Here is a 16,615-nt window from a genome sequence, read left to right as displayed (position 1 = left end):
AAGTTGATTGTCACTATATTCATGCATAAGTACAATCACAGGTCATCAAAACTCATTTTGTTAGGAGCCACGATCAACTTGCAGACTTATTCACCAAACCATTAGCCTCCCATTAGTTTCAAAAGCTTCTCGGCAAGCTTGGATCCATCAACCTTCTGGATCCAGCTTGAGGGGGTGACACGCCCCGACCCCGATATTCCTCGAATACTAGGATAGGCACGCGATGGCCGACACCCGAGGGTGACGAAAACCATTTATTAAGTGCAAATGCTGAAAACAAAGGATAAATAAGGCTTATAAATATAAAAGAATAATGAATATGTAAATAAGGATCGTGTTCAGAGCACACCACTAATCTAGAACACTAAAAGAAAATAATATAAAATTGAATGAAACGAAGGAGTGGGTCCTACACCGAGAGAACTCGAAGATGCCGATGCGGAAGTGCCTGGACGTCGGGATTGTATGCCTCGATTCTAAGTCCTGAAGGGGGCGCAAAACAAACATGAGTAGACCAAGTTGATATATATATATATATATATATATATATATAATAAAACAATTATCAACATACTAACCCCCAGGTTTTATGAAAACACATATATAATGATAAACATAGGTTTTCCGAAACCTAGAATGTCGTGCAATATCTCAAATCATAACTTGTATATATAATAATCACTAGTGAATGTTTGATACAACTCTCCAGGCCCTATGCCGGCTCCCCGTCTCTGAGCAGACAGTCAGAGGAAAATACACTCCAGGCCCCATGCCGGCTCCCCGTCTCTAAGCAAATAGTCAGAGGAAAACACACTCTAGGCCCTATGCTAACACCAAACCGTCGCCCGGGACGGACCGGATCTATCCCTACGTCCCGTAGCGGAAAGGACCACTAGATAAGTACAAAACCAATGAACATACATATATTGAAAATCAACTTCATAGTATAAAGTCATCCATCATCTATACTATAAAGAGGTGTTCTAAACATGTTCTCAATATCATATCATCATCCATCAGATATTCTATAAGAACATGGGTTATCGGAAAAATAGTAATAATTCAAACTAGCCTCAGTAAGCATGTTATCTCGTAAAACGTTTCATAAAACATAATCATCAAATCATTTTTTTCATGTATGCATTTCTACTATCAAAACATGCATTTTTAGAAGGGGTCCACTCACAGTACTTCGCCATCGAAAAGCCACGCCATCTAGCGAAGAAGGAAACACCACAGATAATCGCCCCTAAGCACATAAATGGTACATTTAGTCAAACTCTACTCAAACGACTGAATTTGAGAAAACGGACATCGGAAACGGGTTCAGAACGTCGAAATTAGCCTAGGAGGGGTCATGCACCAAAAAGTCAACGATCAACGTCAACGTTGACCGTTGACCAGTCAAAGTTAAAGTCAACGCTGACCGTTGACCGGGTCCGGGTCAGCAAGTCAAACGGGTCTGGGCTTGGATCTGGGTTGGGTTAAAGGGTTTGGACTTGGGTTGGATCCAGGTTTGGGCCTAAATGTTTGGTCTAATGGGTTTAGGGTTAATGGGCCGAAGGCCCTAAAGGAAACGGCCCAAAGGCCTTTAAATTAACAAAACAAAAAATAAAATAAAAAATGTTGGGTTGGGCTGCCCAGGGTTTTGGGCTTGGCAGGAAAGGCCCAAAGGCCTTGGGTTTGGTGGTTCGCCGGATTCCAAGGAGGGAGAAGGCCGGATTTTGGCCGGAGAATTCCCAAGCTCCGTTGGAGCTCAAAACTCAACCAAAACATGTCATTCAATATACCAAATTGAAGCCTCGAAGGTAAGGAATCGAAATATACCCTTGGTTCCCGTCATCGTGGCCGGAGTTGGCCGAAAAACAGCTTGGAAGCCACGGGTGTCCGCCAAAAACTGGGTAAGATTCAAATGAGTATAACTTCTTCAATACTCAATGAAATTAGGTGAAACAAAAAGGAAAGTTGTAGTACTCAGCGAGACGAAGAGATTGATACCTTGCAAGCTGGCCAACTCGCTATGTTTTGGCCGGAAATTGCCTCGAAAGGGGCGGTGCTCGTCGGAAAACTGGAAAATGTCTCCGAGGTGGTTTCTTCGTGATTTGACGTCCAAAACACAACCACGGGGTTAGAAAAGAGCTATAGGTGTGGGCATGGGTGTGTGTATTCTTGTCGGAGAAAGGAGCACCGAGAGGGGGGATGGAGAAATCACAGAGGAAGAAAGAGAGAAGAAAGAAGAGAGACTTTTCAAAAATAAAAAATAAAAGAAAAGGGAAAGGGAAAGAAACCAGGGAACAAAACAAGGGGTGGGCCCCTTGGGCTCACCAATTAAGGCTCAAAAACAATTTTTAAAAAGGAAAGTATCCCCAAACTTAGTGAAAATACAAAAATACCTATTTTCTTCCGTAAATCCCGGGACGGGTTGTTACAGGGGGAGTATTGAAAGACCTCTGGTTACTCAGGGTTCCTCATGATTAGGGTTTCTTGGTATTATCTGGGTAATAAGGTTTTTGTCAACTCTATTAGTGGTTGACCTAGTTAGTAGCCGTTTATTTTCTTCTTGTTCTTATCAACTTGTATTAGGGTCTTATCTTGTTGTCAACTCCTTAATCCAAGAAGCTTAGTTATGTTCCCTATGCCGGCTGTTTAGCATGATTCAAGGAGATTTGGGATGGTAACCTGAGTGTTGAGTGTAGTTTGCAACTCACTCAAACTCCCCTATATATTTGTAACCTGCGTATGCTCTTATCATGATTTCCATAATAAAAATCAGAAACTTCAAAAGCCAACAGATAGGTTCCATGACTAATCCGTACCTAATGAGGTGCGAATGCAGAATGCCCGAAAGTGACACCATTTGGATCGTTCCCAGCTCAACTAAAGTGATGTACTCAAATGGCAAAACCTTGCGAATCGCTTTCCGGTGTCCATATCCGAAGAAGCCGGTCATAAAATGAGCAAGTAGCAACTAAAGTGCTATTCCTTTTGCCTTCATGGAGTGATATGTCTGTGTGCCAGTCAGCTCCATATGCAAGTGACTCATGCTTGCTGTATGTTTCAATCACTTCGGTTTTATCCCCATTAATGTTGGCAATCGAAAACCCGTTGTGCATACAAGCTGTCAAGACGAGACCGGCTGCAAAAGGATGGAACTTGATTCTCCAACTCCTCCTAAGCAAATAGAGGTTTCATTAATAGGTTTTTTATATTGATCTTACATCCCACACCCTCAGGTACTCATCATAGCTACCAGTAACTACGCTATTCGTGTCGTTGGGATTTTTGGCTATGCAGCAAACTCCCATTGTGTGGGCCCTTGTGTTCTGAAATGCCAAAGTTGGAAGGACCGTCCCACAAATCCCAGCATTTGAATTTGCAGTCATCTGAACCAGTTTACCAACTGGGGCTGGTGGATATCAAATGAAGTTGTCCAAACCTCAAAATCGTGCGCATTCCACATTTCGTTTGCCTCAAGTTGGGATTCCCGGATTGAACCATCTGAAAGCACCACGGTGATAGACGTGGCTGAAGGGTTCCAATCCAGGAAAAGGCACATGGAAGAACTGATCTTTTCATCAGTTATCTCTTTCAAAGAAAACTCTGCACCAAAATTTCACAACACTTCAGCATATAGACATTGATCATATTGAAAACCCTTAAAATATTTTCATTGCTTACTACTCAAGGAACACATAAGCATTCCATTCCTTGAGCTTCATCTGAGCACGACTCTAGACCGTGAATTCTCAAGTAACCATCAGCGTCGACTTGAGCAAGAAGAGGACTCACACTGTCTCCAACAGGGTTCCACTTAATATCAAAAATCCCCGCTGTTTCAATCCGCTGAAACAAATCAAGCCTACCCAATTCAGCACCAATGTTGAAAAGCGATATACTTCCAGCTCGGCTCAGCCGATCACCCTCTTGCAGTGTGTACGTTGAAGCTGCCAGAACATGGCGGCACGCGTCTTGGGGACAAAACTCTACAGCATCGGCATTGCCCTCCAAATTACAACGTACCACATCCATTCCTGGATTACTTTCGAACAAATTAGATACTCATTCGTCGATTCAGAACTACTTCGGCATTTCGTCAAACAACAAACACCTTACAGGCATAACTTGAAGGGATTATAATTTGTGTAAAGGTGTGGCCTTTGACCACAATTAGATTCACAATTTAAATAGAAGAAGATGTTACCGTTGTTCGTTGGCGGGTTTTTCTTAACTGCAAAAGCGGGTGAGTACTTGAATAAACGACGTTTGGGTTGTGTTTGGTGTGTGTGTTTTGTTACGTGGAGAGTGCGGAAGGAAAAAACCGGTAACCCCAAACACAGCTCAAAAAAAAAAAAAAAAAAAAAAGAATTTATTAGTCCTTTTGGATTTTCAAATCAAATTTATGTTTCGTCCTCTTTTCTTCATCGACAACGGATTCGTGATTATGCCATTTTTTTTAGTATTTAAAGCTAATGCATTCATATTATAAACCCATTTCATCAAAATAATTTATTGAGCAACGATACGAATGAGAAATAAAGGATAATATAATTCATCAATTGTTATTGCTTTCCTTGTTTCCATTAGAATGTGTTAGGAATGTAGGATTAGACACTCTATCGTTGCTTGTTTAACTAATATTTTATCAAAGTGAGGACCATCTCTAATTAGTGGTGGATCCATAATTTTATCGGGTGATTCCAATCTAAAAGCTCTAAAAAAATTAGACAAAAATATTATTGAAAAATTAAACGATAAACTACAAAATTTTCATTTATAATCTTTGTACAAACAACGTTACAAGCTACAAAGACTAAATGTAGTTTGCGCGCTACATAGTATAGTTTGGGACATTTTCAAAATGAAACACAAGGTTTTAACTTTAGCTTTTTATACCTAAATGTTTTTATTTTAGTTTTTATGACTGGTTTAAAATGAAGCAAAACACAAGTAGTGGATTGTCTTAGTGGTTAAGGCTTTTCTCTTCAACTCATTGTGTCCAAGGTCAACTTTTCCTGCTCTCTTATTGTAAATCAAGTGTAGAATTATCATCTTTAATTAAAAAAAACAAATCAAACAAATGAAAAAATTTAAAAAAAGAGGAATGAAAGAAAAGAACATACACACAACCAAGATGAAATTGATAACAACGAAAAAATAGCCTAGAAAAAGGAAGGATGAATGTAGCGGTAGAGATCCAAAAGGAAGTAATTTCAACAAAAACAAAAAATGCAATGACATTAAAGTAAAGTGACATGGCCTAATTTTCTAAAAGCTAGAAAACTATCTTGGCCCAAAAACAAAGGCCTAATTTTCTAAAAGGCCTCCTGGTTCTTTCTTTGCCCGCCGTTGCTCAGACTTGGGTAGTCTTTGGATGTCACATCTCGGTCTGGGTCCCTATTATATTCTGAGCTTGACTTCACCGTAGTACAATATTGTTCGTTTTGGGCCCCGACCACGCCCTCACGGTTTTGTTTCTAGAAACTCACATAAGAACTTTTCAATGGGTCACCCATCCTGGGATTACTCTCGCACAAACTCGCTTAACTTCAGAGTTCCGATGAACTCCGAAACCAGTGAGCTTCCAAAAGGTCTCGTGCTAGGTAGAAATAGGGAATATACATATAAGGCTTACAGGATCCTCACCCCTGGGCGATGTGAGATCTAACAATCCACCCCCTTAGGAGCCCAACGTCCTTGTCGGCACACTTTCAGTTAGAGAATGGCTCTGATACCAAATTGTCACATCCCGGCCTGGGCCCCCACCACATCCTAGGCTCGACTCTACCGTAGCACGATATTGTCCGTTTTGGGCCCCGACCACACCCTCACGATTTTGTTTGTGAGAACTCACACAAGAACTTCCCAGTGGGTCACCCATCCTAAGATTGCTCTCGCGCGAACTCGCTTAACTTCAGAGTTCTAATGAACTCCGAAGTCAGTGAGCTCCCAAAAGGCCTCGTGCTAGGTAGAAATGGGAATATACATATAAGGCTTACATGATCCTCACCCCTGGGCGATGTAGGATCTAACATTGGCGGTTCTCACAACCACTTATTTTGACTTCTGGATGGTCTTGGGACCACCCATGTCCCTTAATAGATCTGCATTAAATTTTTGCTAGTTTAGCGGGTGAATAATGTCAAAAATAAATTTTAGCTAGTTTCTTTAACTTTTCATCTCCACAACACTTTCTATTTTAACAGATGTTTAATATTTTATTGTCATTATAATAAAAAAATAAATAAATCAACCCACTCATTTTTTAGAACCACTTTCTCTCTTTATTTTCTCCTTGACTCATGTATCCACCCATGAATTTTATTAATTTTTGAACATTTAGTTAATGAACAATTGCTCTATAAACTTAAAGGCTATAATATAAACACTTTTATAGAGGCTGTTGGAGATGAGATTTTTAGATTCCAACTCTTTGAAATAGTGTTTTAGTGATTTTACAGTTTCTATTAAAGATGCTCTTATACTAGCCCTTAAGTTTGGCATCCGTGTTATTGTATCGGGTCCTGGAGTAGATCCAGATACTCCAGGGCGCTGAGTGTCATGTACAATTCTTAGTGTTGGGTCATCGGATAAGGTTTTTAGAGTCAGATTCGGGGCTGGATCATGGGCTTCAATGTCATGTCACGATATAGGTTTTGACATAATACAATTACGGTGGACTATGAAATTAGTCTCATCTATTTTGGTGGAACTTTTGCTTCTTCACATTCCATGTAGAAATTCTTGTCAATTTGGCAAAAATCATTTTAAGTTGCCCAAAAAGGTACATTTGCCATATGGGATTTCTAAGTTGCATTTGATCACAAATCCAACCTTAAAACCCAAACATACTGTCTCATATGAGGTAGCTACTGGCTAGCCATCCCAATTAGTTATTTACCATGAACCCCTCCAATTAGTAATCTTCAAACTTTTGTGAAGTGAAAATTATAGATAGGTTTTTTTTAGCTAAAATGGTATTTTAGATTGTATAATTCTTCACTTTGGTCCCTGAGATTTGATATCGATAGAAGTGGTCATTGAGTTTGTCCACCGTCAATAATTTGGTCATTCCCTGAAAAATCTTTGTTAACTAAGTACCAAAATTACAAAACTACCCTCAATTTAATAAACAATGCGCCAAAATGATTTGACAAAATTTGAGGGTATTTTTGCCATCTTCTCCTTATTTAACGAAGATTTTTCACATAATGACAAAATTGTTGACAGTTGACAACCTCAGAAACCAAAGTGAGGAGTTATATCAAGGATCAAAGTGAGGAGTTATGTCAATTTCAAATATCATTTTGGCTATAAAGCCATATAGATATTAACCATTTCAAGTTATGGTACCCATACCCACATTTATATCACACAAATTAGATGCGGAGCAAGGTGTCTAAATCAATAATTTACTTCTATGGTTTATTCAAAAGAAATCTGGACCGGCCGGTTTCTAAAGCAATTACATTAAAAGTTTATTGACTTTTTTTCGAGCATCTCTAATCATGCTATCTAATTTACAGCAAAAGTTTGGCTAAAATGATCAAAAAGTTATTTTATAAGTGCTCTAAGAAAGTTGTACTTCAACCAAACTCCTTAAAACGAAAAAACACACATCAGTAGAAAGAAAATAACTTTGACAATTGAATTGAGAAACTAAAACGGAAAAAAGAAAAAGAAAAAATAGGTGTGCCTTCTAAAGCTTTTATATGTCCCGTCTTATGAGATTGATATCTGAGTGTTTTTTCCAGTATATAGGAGGTATTAATTCACCAAAACAAACCGCACGCATTAAGAATTCACTACCTAGGAAACAAAAGCCACATATCAAGGTTATCACCCAAGTGGAAGACCTTCAAGATCACTCCAAACTCTATGGATGCTTCCTTGTATTTTGGATCTTCTATCCATGAAACATTGCTCCTTTACTTCTTGAGGATTTGACAAAAAAGATCTCCAAAACTTCCAAAGTTTAAAACCTCTAAGAGTCTAAGTCTTAACACCAAGGATGAGGTGTGAAGAGAAGATGGATGACATAGAAGAAGAGAGATTACTAGTTATTGTTCCTCTAGATGGCCAACCTCCTTAGAGATAAAAGAGAGAAGAGGTTTCAATCTTTTACCTCAAGGACCTTAATGAGGAATTGGCTATAAAGACACTTTTATACACACTCACAAGTGAGTGACATACTTGTAATCAAGCCGATCCCTTAGCTTGGCCGACCTCCTATTGTTAGTGGATTAATTTCCCATTTTGTTTAAGTTGTCATACAACTTAAGCTTAATGGGCATTGTGGATCAAAACTCATTTGGGCTACAAAACCCAAAAGTAACTTAAAGCCCAATACGAACTTGTTATTATGATTAATTAGCTAGTTAATTAATCTTAATCATCCACATGTAAAACTATTTAATTGCTTATTCATCTTATTGGTATTTCTTCACATTCATCCTTACATGGTGTATGGTCCATTAGATTCCAATTAGCGTGATAGTGGGCGATTGTAACTCTTAACAATCAGTTATCAATTGAAACTAACTTTCAAAATTCTCTCTTTGTTAAAGATTAGTGATTGCTAATCTTCAAGGCTTTCCATAAACCATGAGTGACACATAGCAGTATGTCATGGCTACTTAAATAGAATTGATTGAAGAACTTATTCATTTTGGGATTACAATACTATATTGTCCTTCTCCATATCAATACTTTTGGTCACATTGTTTGATTGAAAGTTTATTTATGTATACAATCCAATGTAATTCTCTTATCTATATGATTACCTTAAATGTGATTTGAAACGTACTTCCTAAATCTTATTCAGGTATCTGGCTAGAAACTTTTGATCATATCATATTCTCTCTCAACACTTAATGGAGATGTTCTAAATCTTTTGTGTGTGTGTGTGTGTGTGTGTACATATTAGTGTAATCAAGCAAAAATACTTGCTCGATCTCAAGGTTTTTTTTTTTTTTTTCTTTTTCTTTTTATTGCATGTGAAATGCATAAAGATCAGCGGCTAGGCATATCATTTCGTCCCCTGCTTTATTTAGTAATCAAAATAGCCAATAGATGCATGGCAGCTCTAAAATCATTAGGTGAGTATTATTTCGAGAAGTCTGTGACAAAATGATCAGGACTGCAGATACATCCAAAGCCAAAGTCATTACATATATTATGTACTAATTCTGTTGTATAATATGGTTCAGGAACTTAGGAGTGTGCCCACATGAGAATTGCTTTTGGAGACATAAGCTTGTGGCGAATCAGTTTTATTCCATAGATGGGGTTTTAGTCACGTTTCGCTGCCCTAATTCGGCCGTGCTACTTAATTACACTTTTACTTTATCATCATTTACATAGCTTTATAATATATATATATATATATGTATTATTTTTTTAATGAAGACAGATTCGTGACATTATTTTTTTACAAGTCTACTTCGTAATGTATTTTAACGATCCAAATTGTTTATCTTTTAGATACTCATTCAAAGAATCATGTCTATAAAAAATTATCAAAATCTGAAACCATATAACCATTGGATTTAAGGTTTAAGGTAATCGTATTCGTCCATTTTCTTAACTATAATTGAACGTTTTAATGATTTTGAGTGTTTGCAAGAATGATCTATGATTAATATTCTAAAAGCTAGACGATTCAAATCGTTAAAATACATTACGGAATGAGCTGCACAAAACGTATATCAAATTTTGTGTAAAAAATGTGATATCACGGACTCCACCATTTTTTAATAATTTTGAAAAGTCATCGTGTTTATCTTTTGTTGCATTTGTATGGTGTACGAGAATAGGCTTCCTTAATTTCGTGCTAAAGAGAAGTTGAATATGCTTTTTGCTGCTTAAAAAATACTGATAATCCCTCGAAACCGGCTCGGGCCCCGATAAGATGGATAGGGCCATACAGCAGTACCTGACGTACATGGAGAAATGTTTACTAATTAGTATAATCAGACAATGATATACTTGTTTTGTTTCTTCTGTCTATTTAACTCACTCATAATAGGCACAGGTTAGTATTGAACTTAACATGATCATATGTCGTTTTCACTTCTATAAAATCATGTAAGATTTGTTAACATGACACAAACATGCACAAAAAGTTTTGTATTATGAACTATAGCGCGGGTTGTACTGTTTTAGGATGGACCCGTTTTAAAATAAGTCATGTTCATTTGAACCAATGAAATTCATTAGTAATATGTTGATAATTTAAGTTATTATATTCTATTATATGTTTAAGCTGTTGATATTATAACTTGGACAATTTCTTTGAGTGTTTCTTTTGTTCTTGATCAAACTCAGTGTTTCTTATGTATGATGTTCAAGTAAGTAAATTATTTAGTAAAATATACTCGTTCATTCTTGGGTCACATTTGTGTTTGGATGTTTGTTAGCTTAATGCAGATGTTTGTGTCAATCTATTACAGTTTGTGTTCAGCCCAACTTGAAAACGAAAACAATAATTTATTTGTCATGTCTTTGTTTGTATAAGCTGAAAGCTTAAAATTGACTCTCTTCAATCAAGAGAACATTAGGTAACGCTAAATGAACTAATCATGTGCAATAACTATTAGTAGCTATTGAAATAACACGAAGCAAAGAAGAAAGAAAAAAAGAATGGAAGAGGATATTGGCAACTAAGGAAAACCAACTATATCTATGTTTTGACATTCGTTCCCCTAATATAATCTCAATCTATTTTTTTTAAGGGAAGTAAACTTAGAAAAGCAAACACCTTGATTAATTAATATATATGCTGCTTATTATGGTGATGAAATGGGATTGTATAAATATAGGAGATTAGTTAGATATGGATCCGATTCCGATACGCTACTCTGCATCGCCATTGTCATTGGTATATCAGTTCATTCACTCAACAGTATAAACCACTGACTCTCTCTCTCTCTCGTCATACTCTGTCATATAATACAAAGTCGTACCAGTCATATATGGTAGGTAGCAAAGCGTATGTAGTGGGCGACATCCTTTGTGAGATCATATGCTTATTTTATTCTTCGGCCTTTGGAGGACTTGAACCAAACAATCCATGCATAAACGCCCTTAATACGCGTGGACAGCAAACAACACTCATCGTCTCACACAACAATTATAATTGGCAGAATGTGTGTGTGTGTGTGTGTGTGTGTGTGTGTGTGTGTGTGTATTTATATATAAGTATGTATGTATGTTAGGAACGGTAATTCGCTCACAACTTTAGCCGTTGTAAAGAGATAAGCAATTAGTCGAAATGGTCAGTTTTTTTATATTTAATTGTAAAAATGATTATTTTTAGTAACGACAACAATTTTGATCATATATAAATGACATCACGACCACATAATGATAATACAATGACAGACATGATAAAAGCTGATTATTTCTCCAAACAAAATATTAAAAATAATTATTTCAACTAATGCCTTTGAAAGATTCACATGCATCACCAACTAGGGGTAGGCAAACGGGTCTTGGACCCGTGGGTTGGGGTGGGAAATGAGTGGGTCCAAAAATTATACATACAAAACGGGGCGGGGAGGGCCGATTCTAAAAATTGGAGAAAACGGGCCCCCGGCCCGGACCGTTCCCTACCCCTTAATCTCTATCTTTTTTTGTCAAAGATACCTCTAAGTCTAAATCTCTATCACAGTCTCTCTCTTACTCTCAGGTCCACTCAACTCACCCCTCACCTCACCCCTCTCTCTATCCCGACTTTGACTATCCTCCTTGAATCTCCTTTCTTCTCTCGTCTTAGACCTTAATCTCCAGCCCAGGCTCCTATCTCAGACCTCAATCTTAAGCCCAGGCTCCCAAATCATGGCATGCGCGGAAGCCGTCCAGCTATATATGCATTTCTACAAATCATGGCATGTGCCGATCGACCATTCTTTCTCCGACATGCTACAGATGCACTTCTACAAAACCTGTGGCGGTAAACTCGGTCTTCGAGTTGCACAAGCTGCTAGCTCGACTCGACCCTGTTTGAATCAACTATGTCGGAGGTTTATTTGGGGAAACAAATATGCAATGTGGTGGCGTGCGAAGGGTTGGACCGGGTGGAGAGGCACAATCACCATCGCGTCATCCTCTCCTAACTCTCCATCATGGCATCCCTAGGTAATTTATGAATTAGGGTTTCTGATTTAGGAGATTAGGGTTTCTAGAATTTAGGGTTTTTATTTATGTGGGGTTCTGATTTAGAAATTTTGTGGGTTTTTATTTGTTTTGATTCATCAACTGATGTTATTTGTGAGATTGATTTGATGTAGTTTTGTGTGTAAGAGTAATGGGTTCTGTTAGAAACTAGGGATCTAGGATTTCATGGTTTGCTTATTTCGGGACATGCATGGAAGAATCGTTAACATGTGCGGAGTATATACATTGATTTGTTTTTCTGTGTTCTAAGTAGTGCAAATGAGTTTCTAAACTGGTTTTGCTTCTGCTTCTGCATCGGCGTCATTCCAAAACTGGAAAAAAAAAAAGAAAAAAAAAAAGAGGTAACTTGACTCGTGGACCTGTCCCGAACCGACCTGTAGGCCTGGTTTCCAAACCTAAAATCCTTCTACCCGACCTGTTACATTTTAAAACAGGTAGGGCCAGGTTCCTCCAAAATTAGGCCCGCCCCGGCTCGTGCCCACCCTTATCACCAACTAATGATAATTTATGAATGTTTAGAAGATGAAGCCTAGAACTCATCCTTTAATAATGGTAGTTTAGTGAGGTTTTATTGTTTTCAGAATATGAATGAGAGCAAAACGAGAGATGGATTCGTAATATTAATATTTGTTTGTGTTTTGAGAAGAATGTGAGGGAATTTAATTGTCACTTTGATCAATACTGGCTTGTAATTAAAAACGTGTACTGTTAAAAATAGGGTAGTGTTATCTACGTATCCATTTTTACTTCCTGCATATTCTTTATTAATTTTTGTTCTATAATCTTCTTCAATTCTTTCGATTTGATAACTGAAAGTTGAGAAATGTGTGAGAAGTAAAAATAGACGTGCTGAAAAATATCATAATTTTGTATCATGTTTCAATATCATTTGATGTTAATTACAAGTCATGTGTACAACTAGAACTTAAGTATATGTAACACCACTGACTTTATTATGGAATAATCGACATAATACACAAGAACAAGTTGATCATGATTATTGTGACAGCACGTCCTGGATTATTTGCACCGTAGGTGTGAAATGATGGTTTTGCCCCTAGTGGTTATGTTTCATTGTGTGGTTGTTTTGGGGATTTGGTGGGCTGCATCTGGACCACACACACACACCCATACTTTCATTCTCATCTTCTGCCCTGTCCCGAGTCTCTCTCTATCTTTCTCTTGTTCTGCTTTGTACAGATCAAGATCAAAACCTGTGAAGACGTTGTAGATCGAGGTGGAGAACTATACCTTTGTGTTCGTGAGGTTCATACGAGTTCAACCATACCTATTTCAGGTAGGAAATCCTTCGATTTCACGTCCAACCAGGGAACCCCGTTTATGGTCATTGTTCATGCATACGTGAAATGTTGTGTTTCAGGGAATTTGAAGCTTGTAGGAAGCTTAGTGAGGTCCTTAGGAAGCTTGGGGTGGTTCGTTGGAAGGATTTGGACGTCAGGATTGTGAGTTGCAGGTTTGGCCGGATTTTGCAAAGTTTCTCCAGCGAGATTTCGTGAAATTCAGGGCTTGAAAGTGGTAAGGTTTTGTTCTACTTGTTGTAAGCTTCATTTTGGTGCAAATTTCATGAAATTTGGTTGAAAATCGAGTGAGAAACAAAGGTTTGAAAATTTCTCGATTTTCCGACGACGGCGACGGCACCGGAGGTATGCCGAAGAAGATGACGGAATATTTCGTCAGTTTGGACGAAATATTCCTAACGGCATTAGGTTAACTTTAACGGAATTTGTTAGTTTTAACGGAATATTCTTGGCGGCGTTAATTGACGCCGTCAGCGTGCCTGGCACGTGGCGGCGCGTGAGACGTCAGGAAATTAGTTTAAAAATATGGGGATGTTCGTGAGGTTGAGTATATCACGTTGGTGTATCCATACACCCCATTTGAGCATTGTATGAGAAGTTATTACCTAGTTTTGGTTATGTGCTTCAAATTGACCTTTTTATAGTTGTTTCGCATATAGGTGAGTTCTATCCCGAGGACGAGCGCAGTCATTCGAGACAAGGGGGTTACGACCTTTCTACATACCAGTGAGTGGGCTTTTGGTTTTCCGTATATACTTATATACTTGTGGTTTTTCCCATAAAATGAAATGGAATGTTTATATGTTTTAAATGCCATGCTTAGCATTTGCCTATTTATTTATGCATTAGTAGTTGCATATATGCATGTTTGGTGCTGCGGACGCACAAGTAAGTGCCAAGTAAGTTATGGTTTATGATTGTGATTAATAGTTATGTGAGATGCCTAGATAGCTCATAACCTGCACCCCTGGTGTTAGTGCTCCCGCCCAGAGTAGGGCACAGTCCTTCACGTGATGTTCACCTCCCGCACCACACGCTCATCTTGGATCCAAGTTAGGTGCACAGTCTTGTTGTACATACCACTATAGGTGGTTTTGACTCATAGGTGACCCGCGATTATTCGCCCAGTCTTCACGTGATCGTAGCACTTGAGCGTATTTATTTACACCCAGTCCTGTCGTACAGACCACTTTAAGTGGTTTCGACTCGTGTGCAGGTATAGTTAGTGAATTAGGGATTTGAGCTCTAGATTCAGCCGTATAGGTCACGTTATTTGCATTGATTGGCATTACCTAGTTTAATTACATTTTATGTGGAGGCATTCGACATGGCATATTTCTGAGCATGTTTTCGATATATGTGTATATTCTATTTTCTGGGAAACTATACAGGTTTTACGGCGAGGGGTTAGAACTTTTGATATTGAAATGATTTTTGAAAAGCTTTGTTTTTGCCCACTCACACTTTCTGTTTTGCGCCCCTCCATGTTTTAGTTGGATTGCTCTTTTGGTGGCTCACGAGGAATTCTCGGCATATCTGACAGATTAACACTAGTGTAGGACCACCTTTGGGTGTGTTTTAGTTAGTGTTTGTTCCTCTGGACTGCACTAGGTTTTCTGTGCTCTGAATATTGTTTTTCACACTTACTATTGCACATGTATGTTAATTACTCTGTGTGTAGTTTGGTTTTTATTTATTCATACTTTTATTATTATTATTCTTAACTTCCGCACTGTGCACATGGTTACGTCACTCTCACGTGACGGCCAGCATGCACTGATTTCGGTCGGGATGTGTCAATTATATTTTGTATATTGTTAATCTCAAAAGCTTCGGACACTACATGGTTACTTATCATTAAGCAACTATTGCTCATTATCTACAATTAGGCATTGACACCTATACTCAAGTGATTTCATAAAACAAAAAAATAAAAGATTGTGCACACATAAGAAACTTTGATTTGTTTACAAAGAACACATTCTCCTTATGCGTGAAGTTGTTCTTGTAGATAACAAAAACTGAAAGTCTACAATACATTAGCCTATGAGATACACTGTAGATAGTAAAACTGGTGCATGACATACTCTTGTGGTGTGTTCACGCATCCGTAATCGAAATGAAAAGAGAAAATCCAATTCTGATTATGGATCATTCTTGTGTTTACTAAGATATGAAAGAATCAAGATTGTGTGGGGCCCACATAAAAATGCGATTCAACTCCTCCTTTTGGGAGGAATTGGATTCCTAGATGAGAGCTGGGAAGTGGAAATTGACTTCCAGTAGTTGTGGGCAATCAGGAATGCATGATTTTTACTCATTATACCCCACATATTTTATAAAGGGGTGTGCTATCTACACACTCCATTTTACTTCTCACACACCTTTTGATAATTTTTATCCGTTGATCTTCTTCAATTCATCCGATCCAATGGTCGAAAATTAAAAGGTGTGTGAGAAGTAAAATGGGGTGTATGGATATCACATCACTTTATAAATTCTAGTATGCCTAGGGTGTATTTATAGCAGTTTGGAGATGATGGCATAAACAAAAATAGTTAAGGAAATTAAAGTTTGCCTAGGTGTATTTATAGCAGTTTGGACAAGCGCTTAATTAGAGAGTTAGATTGCAACAAAATAGGTCAATTTTTTTTAACAAACGATATTATCTACACTAAGAGAGAGGGGGTGGACTTAGCCTGACAATGAGTTGGCAATAATGTGGTTCAAACTTGCCTTTGACGAGGCAAGAATCGAACCTAAGACCTCTCACTTATAAGTGAAGATGAATACCATTAGACTGTATATCAAAATGGCAAAAGGGCAAAAAATAGGTATTTTTTAAATTAAAAAAAATAAGGTTTTAAAAGGTGGAAATGGGGTAAAAAATTTATGGTTTACATTATAAGAAGAGGTAGAAGGTTTCTATAATTTATAAGCATATGTTGTTATGGAAATTAAAGTTATTACCTGACACTAATTAACTTATTTAGAGCATAGGTAGTTTAGTAATTATACTAGCTTTAATTCTGGTTCATGGGTATTTGATAAACAACTTTTAAGAATTAGCATCATGCATACCTGATTCTAGACAATTTAGTAAATAACTTTCATATGAATCT

The 16,615-nt window shown here is 37.7% G+C and overlaps 1 long non-coding RNA gene and 1 pseudogene across 1 annotated transcript; both read right to left on the bottom strand.

Moving 5' to 3' along the window:
• Positions 1-301: 301 nt before the first annotated feature.
• LOC148691099 (uncharacterized) lies at positions 302-1,899 on the bottom strand. The gene is made up of 3 exons (XR_015955453.1): positions 1,828-1,899; positions 1,187-1,249; positions 302-483 (listed from the first exon to the last, which is right to left on the bottom strand). It is a non-coding gene; the product is annotated as an uncharacterized LOC148691099 (long non-coding RNA).
• Positions 1,900-2,891: 992 nt separating this feature from the next.
• On the bottom strand, positions 2,892-4,029 carry LOC137712359 (uncharacterized; annotated as a pseudogene).
• Positions 4,030-16,615: the final 12,586 nt, after the last annotated feature.

This window comes from Pyrus communis, chromosome 14, assembly GCF_041283825.1.
Source record: "Pyrus communis isolate YQ-2024b chromosome 14, ASM4128382v1, whole genome shotgun sequence".
Taxonomy (NCBI): domain Eukaryota; kingdom Viridiplantae; phylum Streptophyta; class Magnoliopsida; order Rosales; family Rosaceae; genus Pyrus; species Pyrus communis.
This window is presented reverse-complemented; position numbering and strand designations above follow the sequence as displayed.